This window comes from Lygodium microphyllum, chromosome 26 (genome assembly GCF_053477565.2).
Source record: "Lygodium microphyllum isolate KBCC chromosome 26, Lygodium_microphyllum_v1.1.10, whole genome shotgun sequence".
NCBI lineage: Eukaryota > Viridiplantae > Streptophyta > Polypodiopsida > Schizaeales > Lygodiaceae > Lygodium > Lygodium microphyllum.
In genome coordinates, this window is record NC_141160.1 from 126,347,869 (window position 1) to 126,368,514 (window position 20,646).

The 20,646-nt window shown below is 37.9% G+C and overlaps 1 pseudogene; it reads right to left on the reverse strand.

The window, feature by feature from the left end:
- Nucleotides 1-927: 927 nt before the first annotated feature.
- Nucleotides 928-1,551, reverse strand: LOC148013776 (chaperone protein dnaJ 10 pseudogene; annotated as a pseudogene).
- Nucleotides 1,552-20,646: the final 19,095 nt, after the last annotated feature.

Genomic DNA, 20,646 nt, shown 5'->3' on the forward strand with positions numbered 1-20,646 from the left:
GTGTGAGAGAGAGGAGGGCACTCGATCAAGCATCAAGGTAAGCTCACTGCATTTGTAGGATCGATGGTGCGTCGGCTAGGTGAGAGACAGCCATGAGAGCTCGCTTGGAACGCTTGTAACAATAAGCAGTCCGTGGGTCTTGGCGGTTGAGTGAAAGCTCCCACAGTTGCTGTTAAGGATAAAAAACTTGGCCACTATACTCTGGTCAGTGACAGTAATGTTGGTACTTCAAGGCGACATATTGCGGTTGATCATAGCTTCAGATAAGGATATGAATTATTGCTGCGGGGTCTGATAGAAATCTCAAAATAATCCCATTCATCGTCGCTGGCAGAAGACATCTTTCCCACTGACAACCAGTAGAGACAGGCTCCGTAGGAGGTATAATCATGACAATATTCTCATTCCTCTGATGTACCCTTCCTTCAGCCTCATCACACAATCGTCACTAGAAAAATTACAGGTTGATAGCCAGCGTAGAAAATTAGAAGGAAGCTGTCCATTTTTGCTGGTCACTTCCAAATCAATTTCCTCCTCTACATATATGTAACAATTGCACCATAATCCGCTTTTGCTAAGACCTGTCAGCCTGACTGGAAATCCGATATGTAAAATCAACTGCTTGGTGCTCTGAATAGCGCAATTCTCAAGTGAAAAAAGCGATGCTTTGGCCCTGCTATATGTCGATGAAGGCAAGGATCAATTAAATTGTCTCGCAAGGATTCGGGACAAACACTGTTCGATGCATGTCCATGTTGACTATATGTCACTAGAATCCAAAAAAAAAAACAGGAACGACAGTCGCTATGGCTGAATCGATTACCCCCCCTTCGTCTGACTGAGAAAAACATTCCCCTCTTTTCGTTGAATTCGCATCGCTTTTTCCTACACAGTTGATCCCCTTCATCGTCAAAATTAGCTCTTGAATCAGCTAATTAGCCTCCCCATTCCGAGATTCCCTGCGTCCCATTCAGCAAAAAAAAGAACACCCATGAGAAATATATTTTTCCCAAGCTCTTTTGCCGCTTGTCGCTTGTAGATGTAACCTATTGTGTGCAGCATAGGCTCTCCAAAAGCTACTTCTGAAAGACGATGAGCCTCTTCTTTTGCCCATTCTATAAATGCTTGTCTATTATTGACGAACAATTCTAACTTCTTCTCCAAAATTTCCACAAGTTTCATTTCCCTCTCTTTTTGTACCTCCTTTATCTTCTCTTGAGCTCTGACTGGATCATCTGTTCCTAAATCTAGAGATGCCATAGTTGCCATTGCCAGCTGGCCAATGTACTCCTCAAAGAGTTCGCTGCCAAACAGCATTCCAAACACAGCTGTAGGGTCCAACATGCTGTCATAAGTTTCTCTTTGTTGAGGATCACTCAATACTTGATATGCCTCTCCTAACAACTGAAAATTTGAAGCAGCTTGAGGATCATTTGGATTTTTGTCCGGATGCACCCTTCTTGCCTTGTCGTAGTAAGCCTTCTTGATGGCAGCAGGGCTCGCATCAGAGCTTATGCCTAGGATATCATAGAACTCGGTCTCCTTCACCATATCCCCACTCGCAGACCAGAAAGGGCCACTGACACCATACTCCCATGCAACATTAGAGCTTTGCAAAATAGTAGCTGCCCAAGTCCACTGTGATACAATGACACTCACAATCAAGCCTGTCTTGATGCTCCTACCAGCTGTATTGAACCATTCTGAGGTGTATTGAACATCAAGCAAGCTCCCACATTTGGCATACATATCCACCAATGTACTTCAATTTGCATCTCTTGGAAATAATTTAGTACTTCCTCAGAAAGCCCATAATCGGCATATCTTGAAATAAGTGTAGCCCATGAGATTGCATCTCGAGTTACCAATCTATCAAAAACTCCCTGTTCTTCTACGTCACATTTAGCATACATGTCAACCAGAGCATTGTTGATTAATTCCTCTTGCTCCAAACCCTATTCACTATATTTTTTGCATAGAATGAAAGAGCAAACATAACAACTAAGTATGTACAAAGTATCAAATCACACACACAACTTTTGGGTGGTTTTCACACCTTGAATGCGCAGCAATACGACAACGTCAAATCACAATGTCACACTTCAGCGTGTACGGAGAGTGGGACCAAGAAAAAGACCCAGTAATTTTTATTGCTTTATTTGCACAAATATTATTGGTCTAGGTTGCGTCTTCACCATTAAAAAAAACTTCCTTTTTTTAATTGATTCGGATGCGGTACCACATCCTCAAATGGTCCCTCCAGAAGTGTCGACGTGAGGAGGCAGAGTCCTCAAGAAGAGTAGAAACTAATGACGATGATATCAAACCTCTTCAAATGCCCCATAAAGTTTTGGAGGAAGATATTTTGGACAACATGGTGCACGATTTATTTTCCCATGAGGTTCGGGGGGAGGGCGCCACTAGAGAGACAGATGATCCACTACACATAGCGTCAAAAACTCCATTGTATGAAGGTTGCACCTACTCCGTTCTACGTGCATTTCTTGAGATACTGAACTTACAAACCATTTATGAATGGAGTAATGCTAGCTTGAATGCATTATTGAAGCATGTATCATTTGATATTAATTCATAAATGCTTCTAGACAATATTCGTGATTTGTTAACTTTGTTTGCACAATATATGCAGGTTATTGTCACAAATGCTTCCAAATGGAAAAAAATTACCAACAAGAAGGGAGCAAGCAAGGCATTTCTTGACATCTCTTGGAGGTCTCGATTACTTTAAAATCCATGCATGTGTCAATGATTGTATCTTGTTTCATGGGGATCATGCATCTGCACGACAGTGTCCTATTTGTGGTGAACCAAGATACAACCAGGAGACGAAATCAATGGATGTGCCTCATAAAGTTTTGCGATATTTTCTTATTATTTCACGTATTCAACTTATGTTTAAGTGTGAATCTATTGCGAGACTCATGTCATGGCATGCTAGTCACCATTCAAGTGATGGAAAGTGGAGACTTCCTTGAGACACACCAACTTGACAACACATAGACAATTTGTGGCCTACTTTCAAAGAAGAGCCCAGAAATTTGAGATTTGGTCTAGGATTAGATGGAATAAATCCATTTGGCATCAAAAGCACCTCATATAGTGTATGGCCAGTGATATTGGTGAGCTATAATATCCCTCCGTCCATGTCAATAAAAAAATGACATGTAATGTTGTCCCTTTTGATTCCTGGAAAACAGAAAGTAAAAATGGAAATTTACTTAGAGCCTTTGATCGAGGAGCTAGAAATGCTATGGAGAGGTATTGAGGTGCAAGATGTGAGTGCATCATTGTCCTCTAGAGATTTCAATTTAAAGGGCATGTTGTTGTGGACCATGCATGACTTTTCAGGCTATGGAGAGTGTTCAGGTAGTTACATACTCTATTTTATTCATTCTTACCCTTAATCAAATATATGTAATCATTAACCCACTTGTTTTTACAAGTTTAACAATCATGCATGTCCAATTTGCGGTCCCTCTCTAGTTTCTTCTAGATCGACACACTTGAAGAAGGTTATCTATGACAATCATCATCGTTTTCTTCCTATTGACCACCCTAAATATGCACCCCCCACTAATGGAAGAACTCCACAATCTCTAACCATTCAAGATTGGAAGGACACAAGGACACACACTAATGATCATCCTCCACTCGACATGAGTCGGTAACTAGTTTACTTGTTTTGTTTGTCTTTAAAGTACACTCCATTATGAGAACAAGAAATAATATATTGTTTGTGCCTTAGATTCTCTATATTTTTTCGTCTCCCATATTGGACTGAACTCAAGATCAATCACCTGTTGGACCCCATGCATATATTCAAGACTGTTGCCTCTACATTATGGGATCACTTAATCGGGGCTCGTGATTCTATCAATGTAAGGGAGGATTTACATAGCATTGGACGTATGAGACGAGCTTGGCCATGCATCGGACCCAGAGGAAAGATCGAGTTACTGCGTGCACCTTGGATGTTGTCGAAGACCGAAGAAAAGATGGTGAAGCAGTAGATATGTAGCTTTCAAACTCCCACAGGATATATGAGATGCATCAAGGGAGCCTTCATAAAGAAAAAGAAAAGAGATATGAAGAAACTATTTGGTTTAAAGTTTCACGATTGGCACAAAATGATTCAGGTAAGGATTTTCATTGCCATAAATATATTAATTAGTGGAGTAACTATGTAGACTAATTAACAATGTATGAATATTTACATACAATTCATCCTTCCTACTAGCATATCCCATTGTGTTTCGAAAGATGTGTGTGATATCATTTACAAGATGGGTGAGCTCGCGAGGTATGTATACTTTATACTTATTTTTTAGTTTACATATTACGTACATCACATAGTAAACCCGCTTGAATTGATGGATAAAACTAATCATCATTCTCAATTGCATGTTAGTAGATTTGTGAGTTTGAAGGAAATCGATCCAAATACATTGCAAGAGGCTCGAGTATTGTCCATTGAGGTGGTTTGTTTGGTGGAGAAAACTTTTCCTCGCTCCATTTTGACTACTCAAGTACACTTACTCGTACATCTGATTGATGAGATCGCAATTTGTGGGGTAGTTCATGCAAGGTGGATGTTTTTTCTAGAGTGCTTTATGAAAATCGTAAAAGATTTTGTAAGGAAAAATGCATGGCCTAAGGGAAGCATGGCTGAGGGTTGGCTAGTGTAATCATCCCTTGTACAAATCTCCGAATATCTTACTAAAGTGGACCCCTCTTTACCACGACTATGGAAAGATGATGAAGATTTGAGGATGACCTCTATAATACCTCAAGGAAAAGGAAGGAGCAAAGTGCTAATGAAAGAGGAACTTTGTAAGTTAAATGTATTTTGTGTGCTTAACAGCGAAGTAATGACCAAATGGGTGACACTATATAAAGAAGCAAGGGCAAGAAGAGTAAGCAAAAGGCAAGCATTTCTTGCTAGACATGGACGTAATGTCCCATATCCAGAACATTTCAGTGCGTTTCCACATCATATTGATATAGATTGGCTACATGAAGAAATTGAAAAGATGAAAAAAGAGGAGGCGATGAATATATCGCAAGAGGAGTGGGAATACGCACGAGGTTGCTTATACAAAGGTGAGATATACTTATAATTAAATTATCTTTGGTTATATAGGATATAATAATTTCACATGTTTCATCTTTAACTAAATCATTAATATGATCTCAACAATGTACTACTAGTGCACATTGCTCAATGCTATTTGGTATGAAGGCAAACATTTTCGAACTCAACGTATAGATGATAAGAGAAATACCCAGGATTGTGATATCCTTGCAAACTTCCAGGATACCAATGGCACCATGGAAGGTTATTGTGGCTTGATCCAATATATTTTGAAGCTTAACTTTAGGCGATTTTTTATATATATACTAGATGTGAAGTGGTTTAAAGAAGTAGTAACAACGGGTGAGCATTGCACAATTAGACGGCATCCAAGTGTTTTTGTAGTGATTAACTCTACAAATTTTCACCAAGGCAAGAATGACACATTCGTACTACCTCAACAATGCGAGCAGGTATATTAGAAGCTATTTATTTATATATATATTACTTCTTGATACATTCTCAAAATACAATAAATATCTAAGTTGCTTACTTTTTGTTTTTTAAATGCAAATTGTGTATCACCCAATGGTAAACAATAATCGATGGTGGCATGTCATCCCCATATCTAATCATTCAAAACCAATATATGGCAATGCTACCAACATAGAGATAGTTGATGACAATCCAACAATCAATGATGATACTTTCAATGATGATGCACATAATGATGCCATGATCGATGATATACATGATGCAGTGCAAGATGATCCACGCGAGGATGTTCAAGGAAGCATAGAAGAGGATAATAATATGGTTGCAGATGATGATGAAGAAATTGAGCATATCAATACATCTGATAGTGGGATAGACTTATTTGTTTCATTGCCTATTGGTAACATAGACCTAGAGGTAGATAGTCTAGCAAGGGCCGATCTAATTCAAGATGAGATTGATCATTCATTGTAGCATATATAATTAGCTTTGAATGATTGGATGAATATTTGTAATACTCAAAAAGAAGTAAAGTTGGTAATGTATTCAAAAAAATACTAGCTGTTAAGATGTTTGGTCATATTTAGGGACTTTATGAGAAATGAAAAATATGTGCGTTTTTTTTCGCATCTATAGGCGCGTTTAAAAACACGGGTATATAGATGCGTTCTATATACTAGCGCGAATAGATACGCTAATAAACGCGCCCGCTATTTCGCGTGTACAGTGCGCGTCTATAGGGCCTTTCTTTTGTAGTGTGTGCATCATGTGCTTAAATGTTAGGGCCTCAAATTACATTATTATTTCCTTTAGGTGCTTCACTTTGGCATGGAGCTTGATGCTAGTTACTTTCTCTTCTACCTTTGTGTGCTACCTAGCCGTGTTTTTATCTCTATATGCTCTATTTTGCTCTACCTAACCGTCCCTATGAGCACTCATGGCATGTTTTATATATCCATATGAAACCTTTTTTGCTATATTTTTTGACCTTTTGTGACTTTTTATTGTAAATTATTAATTCCTTACCATAATTTTAAAATAAAAAAAGTTAACATATCCTTACGTAATATATACCAAATACTAGTTTGATTTCAAAATTGATCATAAACTAGCTTTTAAGGGTTCATAAAATGCATTTATTAGAATTAGTCATTATGAAAATTTATAAAATATATTCAAGCTATATGAATTTCAATGGTATAATTTAGAATTTTTATAAATAAAACTATGATGCACAAGCTATGGCGCATGCTTCCTAATAAGGTAGTTGTTGAAGCTTATATTAGAGTAAGCCTTCTATGGGCCCTTAAACATAAAAATTGAGATAGAAATATAGGAATACATATTTCAACCATCATACTAATGTCTTAAGGCTCCCTTCCATTGCAATATTGATCTTGATATTGTCCTATTTGATGATAGTGGATTATATTATTACATCTTTTGTATCTAATTCATGTTCAATTATTTTCTCAGCCATTCCTATAAAGCATATCAAGTATATATGTAATACACATATACACGCATATATATATACAATATCTAGAGATAACAAGAGACAAAGACTCAAAATTTACCACTTGATTGAAATCATATTAGGCTATAACAAAGACACAATAAATATGAGCTTGATTTGTATTTGAAATGGGTAGATACATTGAAAGGAAAAAATATATTGCATTTTCATGGCCTCATCAAAACTCCAGCATTATTTGCATGATGATGTAGTTAAAATCATACTTTTTTATGCTTGCATCTATACAAAAGATATTTCATTTTCTTTTATAAAGTATATACATTTATATAAAAATGTAAATATATAAGATTTTTAGCTAGCTTATAAGTGTCTTTTGCTCATCATCTCAAATTGTCAAAGTTGGATTTTATCATTGGTTTCACATTTGTGGATGCATCGCTATAATGCACTAGCCATGTTCCTGAAGTAAACACAAGAACACAAGAAATTAGCATCAAGAAAAATGGAAAAAAAGAGCTTGACAAAACTCTCATTTTAGTAATTGTACATGGTAAGAAATATTAACGAAGAGAAAGAATAATGTTCATTTACCTATTCTCAATGGTCCCTTACAAATTCATTTAAGATCTTCCAATCATTTTCATCAAATTCATATTTGTTATTGTTACAATTATATATGAGATTTGTGAGGGCAATGATACTTTCAACATCTACCATATCAAGGTCCATCAAATAATATGTGGAAATCCTTGATCCCTTTGATTTTTGATACCATCCAAGTTGAAATCCAAGTTGAACCCTCTCTTATACTCCATATAGGCACTGATTATTTTTCTCCTCATCTTTTGAACCCATCCACCACACATTGGCTGTTTTTTTTCCTCATACTTCTTGAAGAGCTTGCTTTTGATGATCTTGTGATCTTTCCATTGGTATTTTCATATTGGAAGAACACATCACAATTTGAACCAATTCCAAATAGGTTATCATTTTTCTGAGTTTGATACTTGTCATCTATACTATAGTATACCCCTTATTGCACCCTTATAAGACTATCTTTAGACAATATGATATTTCCACAAATCCACATGTTTCAATCCAATTGGCATCTAACTCTACAAAACTTGAGGGTTGACACTGGTACATTGGGTTCTTTTGAATAATGGGGCATATTCAATTTCTACCTCAATATGCAACTCCTTCTTTCCTGTATTCATTTTACTATTAATAGAAATGGGGAGCCTACTTGGTTCTCACAAGAGGTAGAGTGGAGATGCACAGAGAGGCACACAAAGGTGCCAAGGGAAAGCAGGGTGTAAGTAATACACTTTGTTAATGAAGGTTGCATAAACACAGAGAAGAGGTCACAATAGAGCCATGAGAGAGTATAGATATGGGGAGGAACAACTCAAAGGGTAGGGATGTCCAAGACTTTTCGTATTTTAGATATTTCTATTTTGCCTCCAAAAACATCTCCAAAAAACACGAAATTTAACTAGTGGGTTTGTTTTTTGACCAAAAGCTAGGATATAAAAAATCCCCAAAATATCTTAAAAGGAACTTCCAAAATTTTATTTTCCTTGTTCTCGATTAAAAAATCAATTACCTCGTATCTACTAATCATTTTGCATTGAAAACAAAGCACCACACTCTCGTAACTAACTCATTTTTTAATATAAAATTTGGTTGAAAAAGACTTCTTGAATGAGGAGAGAGAAGGAATCTTAGTATATCTTTGTAGATAATATAAAAAAGGAAAAATGAGATTGCAAAACTGGAGAGAGAGGAGGATTATTTTACTATTCTTCTCTCTTCTTTTCCTTGTTTTAAGGAGGAGAGGGGGGGGCTAAAAGGCCCATTTGTGAGTTCATTTTTTTCCTAATGGGCGTGGTTGAAAAGTTGGTCTAAATGGATCTTTAAAGGCCTACTGCCTCCCTAGTAGTATAAGCCTTAAATGAAAAGGAGAGAAGTGCATTCATCATCTAAATGTAGATCACTCAACTATCCAAGAATTAACAATGAAAAAATAATAATATATTTTTTGTAGTAATGTTTCTCGTTTCTTAGTTATTTGTTAGTAGTAATTTTTTCATAGGGCTTCCTATCCCTTTTCTCTCTCTTTCTTCCAACCACACCAAAACAATGGTTGATTGTGCTTCCAATCACACTAGGAAAACCTCCATTGCATTTTATTGTTCTAAGTAGTTATTTGACTACTCACTTCTTGCATGACATTGTGCATATTAAGATATGAGTGTGGTCCAAGAGACTATGTCCATAATCTCTTGAAGATAGTAAGATATGAGTGTCAATATCAAGAGACTATGTTCATAGTATCTTGAAGCTATCATGTTATGCATATGAAGATAGTTCAAGAGACTATGCTCATAGTGTATGCTCATTCTTATTAGAGTTGGCATACATAGATAACCACCAATGTATCACTGACATTCTATAGCAAGTTATACTAGAAAGGTTTAATCATGCACTTCCTTTCTTCTACAATGCTTAATTGTGCGTTTCTACTCTTAGTGTTCATTTGACATGAACATGTAATAATGATTTATTGAGATGCATGCTCCTATCCACTTCGGTTACTTGTAGCAGTAGGTTAGTTAATGTTGTCATTGAGTCTTCCCTAGCACCCACCTCCTACATAGCCCAAGAAGCATTGAGCCGTCAAGTTAAGTATCCACACCTCTACAACAAAATGCACATAGTCTAAATGTTGGTCAACAAATTACGTGCACCCCCTGGGTGGAGATGGCTACCAGAATTGGCAAGATGGTTGCTAATAGTGGAGATGGCTACTAGAAGTGGCAATATACTAGGACTCTCACACTAGAACCACTCCCACACTAGGACTATCACTAAAGAACCACTCCCACACCAGGACTCTCACTAAAGAACCGCTCCCACACTAGGACTCTCACTAAAGAACCACTCCCATACTAGGACTCTCGCACTAAAACCAGTCCCACACTAGGACTCTCACTAAAGAACCACTTCCACACTAGAACCAGTTCCACATTATGACTCCCATACTACAAGTACTTCCACACTAGAACCTTAAGATTCCCATACTAGAACCACTCCCACACTAGGGCTCCTATACTAGGAGGCCTCTCATGGTACGAACACTCACACTAGAACCACCCACACCCACATTAGAACTGCTCCCACACTAGGACTCCCAAACTACAAGAATTCACACATTAGACCCAATCCCATAGTAGGATTGCTACACTCAAAATGCTCCCACACCACCCTAGCACTCCCCCCTACTCTAATCCCACACTACCACTCCAATATTTTTACCCACACTCCCACACTATATTCCCACTCCTACACTATCTCCCCCATAGTAGGTACCCTACTACCACACTCTACCCCCTAGCCCCACATTAGGACTTCCATGCTTATACTCCCACACTTGAACTTGTACACTAGTACTCGCACACTAGCTCTCACACATTAGTACTCATACACATTAGCATTTTCACACTAGGACTTCCACACTCTACCCTTACAGTTCCATAGTACACTCTTGAACTTGCACTCCCATAATAATCTCAGCTCCCACCCATACACCTCTACTCCATACTTGTCCTATCATTTTTCCATTGGTCCTTGTGCTTCTATATCCCTTTGTTTAAGAAGAACCTTCCTTTTGCTAAGTAGAAAATTTTTCAATTGATCCTTGTGTGCATGTATCCCCTTGCTTAAGGATAATCCTCCTTTTGGTAAGGATATGATTCCTTTTTCTTAAGGGCACATAAGTAAATCCACAAGGGTAAGAGCCTTTCTCATTTCGGAGTATCCACCACCTATGACCACAATATGATCCCAATACCTTGCACTAAGTGCAAGGTGCACCCTCTATGCACTTCCAACTCTTAAGACTTGCCTTTGGATCATGCGGACCTTGAATCCAACTATAACTGTCCTAGACTTGTTATACAATAACACTAGCATTTGCATATTTAGGTAGAGCTTCACCCTTAGAACACCATATTGGGGAATATGGGAATTTCCCATAAGTTTGGGACACGTGGTAAAATCTTTGGATTTGTCATAACTTGAACACTATAACTCCAAATTGAGCGCTCTATAGCTCAATAGATTTCATATTTCAAGCGCTTTCCAATGATAGGTCACATCATATGGTTTTGAGAAAATTATGGGCATGTTATCCGGGTGCCACCTTTTTAGTATTCAAAAAATGGAAATTGGGAGATTCCCAAACTCACTAATATTGTGTTTTAGGGCTTACTTGTAGAACTTGACACATTTCATTTTAACTAACATTTCTTGCACACAAGTGTGCAAGTGCAGTTACATTAGAACACTCCTAGCCTACTTGCAACTTGCTTTATAGAGTGTGCATATTTAGACAGAATTAGTAGCAAACTTCAAGCCTTTAAGTTTAGGGCCTAGCTACTTGCATTTGGCACACTTGATGACATCTACGTTTAGGGTCCTCACATCCTTACACCTACCCCTAGGTATAATATTCATAGGTTTATACCCCTAGGATTTAAGTGAAAGTGCATTAGGCACAACCACTAGGCCTGTATCACATAGGTTGTAATCCATACCACCATTGGGCATCTACGCATAAGTGAGGGAAGTGCAAGCAGGTTGTTGATCATGTGTATTGAGACAAATTTATGTCACTACACATCACATTCAAAGAGAGTACTTAGACCAAAGAATTAGATTTGAGCCAAAAACTTTCCATATCATTAGGTCCAATTTTCCTTCAGCTAGTCTCACTTTCTCATTGACTAGTAGATCTTTTGAGAGACTTAATTTTAAGATATTGACATAGGACCTTAAACCAATGTCAAGAAATACACTTGGTTACTCATTGTTCATTTTGGTTTAAAGGCCAACAACTCATGTACCTTAGTGCCACCAAGGATCAAGCACAATGACATCCTAGCTTGCAATGTTAATTGGATCACAATACCCAAGTATCTAGGAGTATCAAGGGCATAGACCATGAAGATCTATTATTGAATGACAAAGACACATCAGGAAAATCTACAAACAATTGCATCTACTACAAGAGAAAAGAGAAGGACACTAAGTCAAGATTTTGAGGAGACAAAGTTGGAAGTTCAAGAAACAAAGTTGAGAGACCAAAGAAGAATTGATAAGCTCACAGGTTCAAGAGAGAAAGAAAAAACTCACAAGATCAGATACACCAATACTTATAATTGCAAGGAGAGACTTAGCTATTGAGAGCTTGATACTCAGATGATGTGCTTAATAGTGCACTAGAGTAAAATGTCTAAAAGTCCTAAAGCCTTATAAGTCAACAAAGAGCATATGTTCCCATCCATTTATCTGATCATAATGATTGAGCTACCAACACAAAGGCCAAAGCCACAACTAGTAGATGGGATGGATATTGATAAATCCACAAAAGCTTACCTAAGTTGCATTGAATGTAGCATTACTCACATATATCATAATATTCCAATAAAAGGGTCTACTTAGCTTAGCATCCAAACCAATGCCAATGTGAAACCTTATTGAAGATCACCATATTTCCTCTTAGGATAGATGCAAAATTCTTTAGACTATAGAGAGACTAAAGGCATGCCCATCATTTTCTATGTGCTGTCAAATGGAGAGCTTATGGGGAAGGAAGTCATACTTGGGAGACCTTTCAATCATGCAACCCAATTTGAAGTGGACTAACATAGTACACTAGATACAATTGAGCTTGCCAAGTATTAAATAGTAACCAATTTAAGTAATGGAAACTTTGTCCTTACCCACAGGGTGAGCAAGTCATCTATGTGTGAGACAAAACAAAATCCTAGTGAGGATAGCCAGAGAGTTCCAATGGAACTATTCAGGGCACATCAGGACAAAAGAAAACTACATAGTAGGAATCCTCCTAGAACGATAGTAGATACTCCGGCTACTAGGAACAATACAACAACCTTTAAAGCTTTTAGAACTAGAATTATATCCAAAAGGAAGAGGATACCCATTGCATATAATTGGAAGCAACAATGGAGAGTTAGCACCAAGCCGTATGGGTTTCTAAAGCGTTACTACATGCTCAAGGGTATTATGTAGGAAAGTAATGCATTTGGTTGCCTAAAGTGCCTACACAGCCACCTCCATTGACTATAGCTCGATTCCCATTGGAGTCAAAGAGGGAAATTCAAATAGAGAACTAGGTCACATAGCAAACACTTGAGCAAACAAAAACAAACAAGTTAGGGACTAAAAAGCTCTTCCTTGTGACACTTGAGTTTGCAATTCTAGAAGAGAACCTGCTTGAGATGGCTACTAAACCACATAAAGAAACTCTGGTGCTTGGGAAGTTAGAAACCCAAGAGGAGGAAATAAAGTAGCCACATCGATGTATTACTACTCAATTTAAAAGATCAAATCCAAGGAGGGCATGATGGAGCCATTGAATTTTAATAAGTGACAATGTGAGGCACTTGTTGGTCAGTCCTTTGTCCTCCAAGCTCAAACAAAAGAGCTTGAAGTAGCAATAAGATAATGCAACTACTCAATCCACTAAAAGAATCCACAAGAGACAACCAAGAAAATATGAAAAAATCAATAACCACCCTCTAATAGTGTTTTCCATGGAAAATGTAGAAACACTAAATTTGAGACTACTTCGAATCTGTCTCAAGATCCAAGTGTATATTTATCTTTGACTACCAAGATTGACCAACCTAATGAATGAGAAGCTAATACTTTCAATTCCAAGGTGGGGCAAGTTGATGCATGCTACCTTTCATGATGAGGGTCAAGGGACTTACACCCATCTTGGAGGGGGTAATGCTAATGATAAAAAGCAAAGAAGAATGCAATGTGAATTGTTAGATTTGTAATTCACGATGGTAGGAGCTATCTTAGTTGCAGATCTTGGTTACTAATCCCAAGATAGATTAATAAACCCTGTTTGACAACTACGGGGTGCTCAAGTTATTGATGCCAACGAGGTTATCCAAAGTGTGGTGGAATATACTAAATTTTATTTATCATATTTTCTTTTCTCTTCTTCTTTTACATATTTCTCTCTATCAACCTATCTGCTGCCTAAAAGGGGCGACGTTCATGAAGGAAGGTTTAAAGCCTTATTCTATTCTATTGGAGTGTTTCGTATCCAATGTTTAATCTCGAGGAGCTGCAGGGCCTATGTGTAATCTTGTCCATACAAGCCAAGGGATAATCGCAGGGATGAGGTGGTCCAAGGTCATTATCTATTCGGCCAGCTAGCGGTGTGCGTCATATCGAAGGGACGTTAACCTCGAGCAGCTCTAGGTCCTATTAGTGGTGTGTTTCAGGTATAATTCCAAGTAGGACAACCTGTTAGGCCTTGGTCGTCCCTTCATTCGGCTGAGATGGTGCTACACAGCTATGGCAGAGGTTCATGTATGGGGCCGGTCTGCATTATTTGTATCGGTATTACGAATCTCTTAACGTCAATAAAAGGACAACTGGAAGGGCTGGACGTACAGATCGCCACACGGGATTTAGGATATATTGCAAACCAGGACGTGCAGGAGCCCATGATCATTGATCAGTACTGATCACCGCTGTACATCCTAGTAACAGGGTAAGACATCGAGAGAACATGGCCGTGCCCAAGCATCTGGTGTTCCTTGTGCGTCGAAACAACTATGGTCCTGTATTATTGGGCTTTGTTTGGATGACGTCGATGATGAGCATAATATTATCGACGTCGCCGGCCGCTGCTGGACAGCGGCCTCAGAGAGATCTTGGCGCGGCTATTCCACCTTTCGCCTTTGGTGGAGGTCAAGGGGGCGGCGGATCATCAGATGACGAGCCTGGCATGGCACCGGTAGGATCTTCGACAAGTCCACCCCAGAGAATGGTGCCATCGCCATCGCCACCGGCCCCGGCACCACCATCTGGCAGTGCGCCAGGCAGCACCGGAGGTGACGGCAACAATAACGACCCTGCCATCCAGGAAGCCCAGGAAGAGGCCGCCTCTCTTTTAGGGAGCACGGGCGTAGAGCTGAGTGGCACGGTGTCCGCCAGCGACGTGCTCTCTCTCTGCCAACAGTTGGTAGACACCGGCAGCCTTGACTTCTCCGCTACCGTCACCAGCAGCAGTTCAGGGAAGTCGAAAAAGGAAGATTTCCAGGTACAATATTAGATATGTGTAATATACATACCGACTTCTTCTGGTCTCCCTCCTCCTGCAATGAAGGATATTCTTAGCTAACCAATCCTTATCTCTCTATATATTGATTCAATGCATGGCTGGCTGGCGCAGGTTCTGTCAATCGGCGGCTGTGGATCAAGCGCTGACGATGTGCAGGCTTTGGTCGCTGGTGCAGGCAGCGATACAAGCGCCGTAAGCATCTAAGAATTAGTAACTATTCAGCTGCTTCAATATGCATGCATGTGTAACTTCATGAATCGACATCCTGAATTCAACACAGTCGATGGATATAGGTTATATCCTGAGTTCAATCTTTGATTTATCGTAAAATAGTATTTCATGCATGTGTGCAGTTGATTTGTTCCAGCTCTTCCTCGGAATGCTGCCTGTTCGACGCAACGGCCAGCTCGGCCAGCTTCCACACCGCATCCAGCCTTGATGATCTGTCTGCCTCACGCACTGGCAAAATGATAAGGGGTGCTACAGTGCCTACTACTGGTGCAAGAAAGCAGAGTGGAGCTCGTCCCCTCGATCGTCCTGCCAGATTGTTCCGGCGCATCTCCCATAACTAGGGCCAAATATAATCGGCTGGCTCCTCATGTCCAGCAATGAGAACATCGCCTCATCTTTCAGCGATATTTGTTTTCCAAACCAATAACTTATTACACGTTCATTATTTTGCTATACCTTGATCTCACTATCCTACTAGGCAGATGAGTAACTTGCGTCTTTCAATCTCTCACGGGCCTACAACAACCATGTCAAACTTATGTGATTGTGGTCATTACTTCTTGCATACTTTTGAACAATGGGGATAGAGAGAGAGAGAGAGAGAGTTTGCGTGTGTGTGTGGAGATCCGTATAACATGTGATGTATAACCTTAGTAACGTTTTTATATAATGGAGATAGTGCTAGTTCACACATTCTTATTAGAGTCCAATCAGTAAGACAATGATTATACGTACTAAGAGTAGGGCGTGGAGAGCTTGGAAGTGCATGAGTCCATAGATGGGATGGGAGTGCCAAGGTAATATTCAATTTGTAGGCTTAGATAAGCCACTTTTGGAGCTTTTCAAGCTCTTTCCATGTGTTGCTCAGCTTTAATGGTCATGAAAGTTAGAAGGAATGATATTTGGAAAGTATATCAATATGAGATTGCAGGCCGTAGAGCTTTTTGAATGGACACATTTAAAACAAGGGTGATGTCACACTTTTTGTTGGCTATACTTTTTAGATGTATAGTAAACAAAGTGAGTTGCATGTGGCATCTCGTTTAAGCTTTTTACTTGCTGTAAAAGGAGCTAACTTTGCTTACTAGACATTGGAAAAGTCTAGACATGAACTTTTTGTGGCACGATCCTAAGTGGAAGTTGTATTTCTAGATGACCATCATTGAGACCCATTTAATAAAAGACAAATTAATGTTCAACTCTCCTAATCATAACATCTTAAGTCCCTTTATTTTCTTAAAAATTATTAAAATACATTGACATATTGGCCACTCATTTTCTTAAAGGTAATTAGAATCAAATATTAGAATAAATTAACGTCTTTATTTCATCTTCAAATTCCCATCTTTGTAGATAGTGGGTCTCTAGTACAAATTTGATGCAATCCTTTGTCTCTACCATCTAAGCACCTCATATATACATGCTATTTTGAACATACTCAAACTAAGGATCTAAGAAGATTGGTAAAAACATACTAATGTGGCACATTTATTTTTTTAAAATAACAAAATATCATGATAGTAATAAGGAAAAGTCATGATGAGTGGTAAACTTTTTGCAAACCTTATTAGATTTTTTTGGATACTAGAAATTTTGAATCTTGTTTTAAAGGGATATCCATTCACATGGAGAAAGTTTAAAAAATCTAGATTTGTGGACCTTGGCAAAGTCTTAGAGAGTTTCCTCATCATAGACATGTGCTAATTTGAATATATTGATTAGAGGACATCAAGAGATATTTGGCTCAAAGCTAGTTTTTGCAAACTTGTCTAGTCAATTATGTAACTAGAGCTATTTTTTGCAAACTTTTCTAGAAAAGAAAGTGTGTTGAAAAAATTATTTGTGTGAAATATGACATATGGAGACCACATTTAAGAACACGGAAATATTGCATTAAAATCTGAGGTATATTATGAACTAACAAGAGCCTTGTGAGTATGTAGGTAAGCACATCTATTTGTGTGACACATATCCATGCCTATAATCGTGTTGAATTTACATGTATTAAATTCAAATATAAACATGCTTATAGATGGTCTACTTTCAACTATTTAAGAAATTAGGGAGCTATTAGTTCTAGAATGGCACCTCCATTTTGAGTTGCAAACGTACAACCAAGACTTGTGTGGTTTGTTTTCTTAAAAACATATTTACATCTACCAGAACTAACATGTAACAATTAAGTAATTCACAATAAATAGACTTAGATAGAAAACGCTTCTCTTAAGCTATAATTGGTAAAACTTTATTCTATAAATGAATACATAAAAAAAAATTATACATTTTAATGATTGGCCAATGGAGCTATAACTTAAAAAGGGACATGACATCCTTAGTATTTTGATAATTGGCCAATGGAGCTACAACTTAAAAAGGGACATCACATCCTTACATTTGCAAACTCACCTCTCCGCTCTACAATTCATCTCTCTTTTCTCTTCAAATCCCTTCGATAGGTAGATTTTATCATTTGGATACACATTTTTTAAATCCATCTTTTGCATTTGTTGCTATGAACATAAAAACCAATAAAAAAGATATTGGTGCTCCTCTTTCAGATTCTATATTATTATCAAATATTTAAAAAATGTATTTGAAAAAATCATGTGTAAAGAGCTAGTCATATGCATATCTCCTTTCCTTTCTCCTTCATCATTTTGCTCAACATGCATTTTCTTAAAAGTTGATGGTGAACTTCCTCTAAACATGTAAGATGATTATATTGATTTTAACAATTGAATCTACCCATCACAATTTCTGTGGATATTCTTCCATCCTTCATCATCAATATCTATTCCTTAGCATAAACAATCACCTCGTCTACTATTATGGCTCATTCCCTCTTCTTTGAGATCACATTGAGTTGAACTACCGTTATTGCAATCCTTGAAGGCAATTGATCCATGGACCTTCCTTGAATGCATCCTCTAGGCACTTACCTTGATCATTGAATAATACTATATTATGGAATTTGGGAATTTCCATGCACTTTGGGAACCCCCAATACCTTTATTATTTGACCACATGGTCAAATCTTGTTCTCTTACTTAAAGATGGAGTCTACCCTAAATACTATATAAGATACCTTTTCAAGTCTCACTTTTAAAGATGGATCAAGATTTAGCTACATGGTCAAATATTTATCACTTGTTTGAATTTGGGTCTTGGAAAACTCCCAAATTCTCTAATATGGTGTTAAATGGTCCTTCTTTGACTACCAACAATCTTCATTGATAGAATGAGCTCATAGAGTTTTTTTGGAGGCCTTCAAATAATCCTCCTCAAGAGGCCCCATGGGACCCTCCTCTTATCTCCATAACACCATCCCCTCTTCATCAAAGTACACATGGTGATAGTATGAGTATGAGTACTATTGGGTAGTTTATTGTACTGATAGGATCTATCACATTACTAGGGATTGCAACTTCCCACCCCATGATACTTTATGACCATGTAGCCATCTCTAGAATACCTTCCACTTCCATGCAATGTCTTGTATATGGAAACGTGTGAGTCTCCCACCCTCCCATTCCTCCCTTGGCACCCTATGGTTCCCAAGCGACTTTGCTAGTACTCTTTGATATTCTGCTAAGTACTCCACTTGGTGCTTTCTTCAATAGCCTTTCACATCCCTCCAACCACTATTTCAATCCTCCCTACTTCTTTGACATCCTAAACTCTCTCCCATCTAGTGCACATGGGGCTTGACACAAATACCCCAAGAACCATCCATAAGACTAATATATGGCAATTTCACCACCATACTATCAATGGTGAATGCCACCTCTATAGCCCATGTCATCAACACCAACACTATGAAAATTTGTGTAGTATGGGGTATGCTACAAGTCATACGAATATTGTGAGGCACTTGATTCACACTTTTACCATGTATTTGTAGTACGAACATCAACAAAAACAAAAGTAGTCATATGCTAAGCATGATTCAGTCATGATAAAAGCACTATAGACTACTGAGATCCAAGTAAAGTTGATTGATGCTCAATACCTTGATCATTCTCACAAACATAAGTTTTTATCTTCATATTTCCTCCTATATGATACAAATGTCAAGATATTATTGTTTATCTCAAGTACAAGTTGCAAGAAAAAAATTTAAAGGTTTCAATTACATCATGAATTTCTCATTGAAACTCTTCTACTCCAAGCAATTGTTAGATAGATGGGTCTCAATGATCTTGATGTAAGATGTTAATTGCATTTCAATTTTGCATCTTATATGAGAGAGGAGTACATGTAGTGATTTCTTTTCCTTGTTTACATGACGGATTTTTCCTCGTGAAGGGAAATAGAAACATGCATTATACAACTTCTTCAAGTTCTTTCTTCACATTATCATAATCCATAAAGTATCACACTTTTAAAATGTACATGCTTCCTATCTTATATGTTTCTTTAAATTCTGCGAATGGTATGGTTACATTGAAAGCTAATAAAGCCAATCGCTTCATAATAAACTAGCCACGATAGGGGATATTGCAAGATGATTCCTACATAAATGCAATTCTCCAGTTTTCTTTTGCCCTCTCAATACATATCCCCTGCTTTCTCAAAGTCGTCTTCTAAAGTATCCAACTCACAGTGAACCTATAGCCAATAGACATGTCACCACCACCCAAGACAAGAAACCACACTTCCACGGAAAAAAAAAAGAAACCCCCATGATTTTTAGTTTGCAATAGATGGGCAAACATTTATTAGTTGATCAAAGGTGAAGAGTCTGGAAAATTGGGTGGATGTTGTGAGAAAGCATGATTTTGGGTGAATTTCAAGCCAAATTATATAAATTTTTGGATATATGGATTTTTTTGAGTTTTCAAGCCCAAAAATTTAACCCAATGACCGAGAAAACCTTTAAAATGTAGCCTTTGGGCTAAATTTTGTCCCTAATTTTTACGTGAACACTTTTTAATCATAAACACCTCCTTACTATGACATTGCCTAGTACAATCTATAGTCAATATTCCATAATAACTAGCTAGGGATCCAAAATCACAATGGCTGTCCGATGCGATCGAATGGCCAACTTCCAATCTCACATGTTCACCTAAACTCCTTTCACAAAACATGTAAGAAAATCTCCAAGAAAACACATTGTGTGTCATGGACATGGCATGATCAAGAGTATGGATTAATTCTTTCTCATGCCATGTGAAT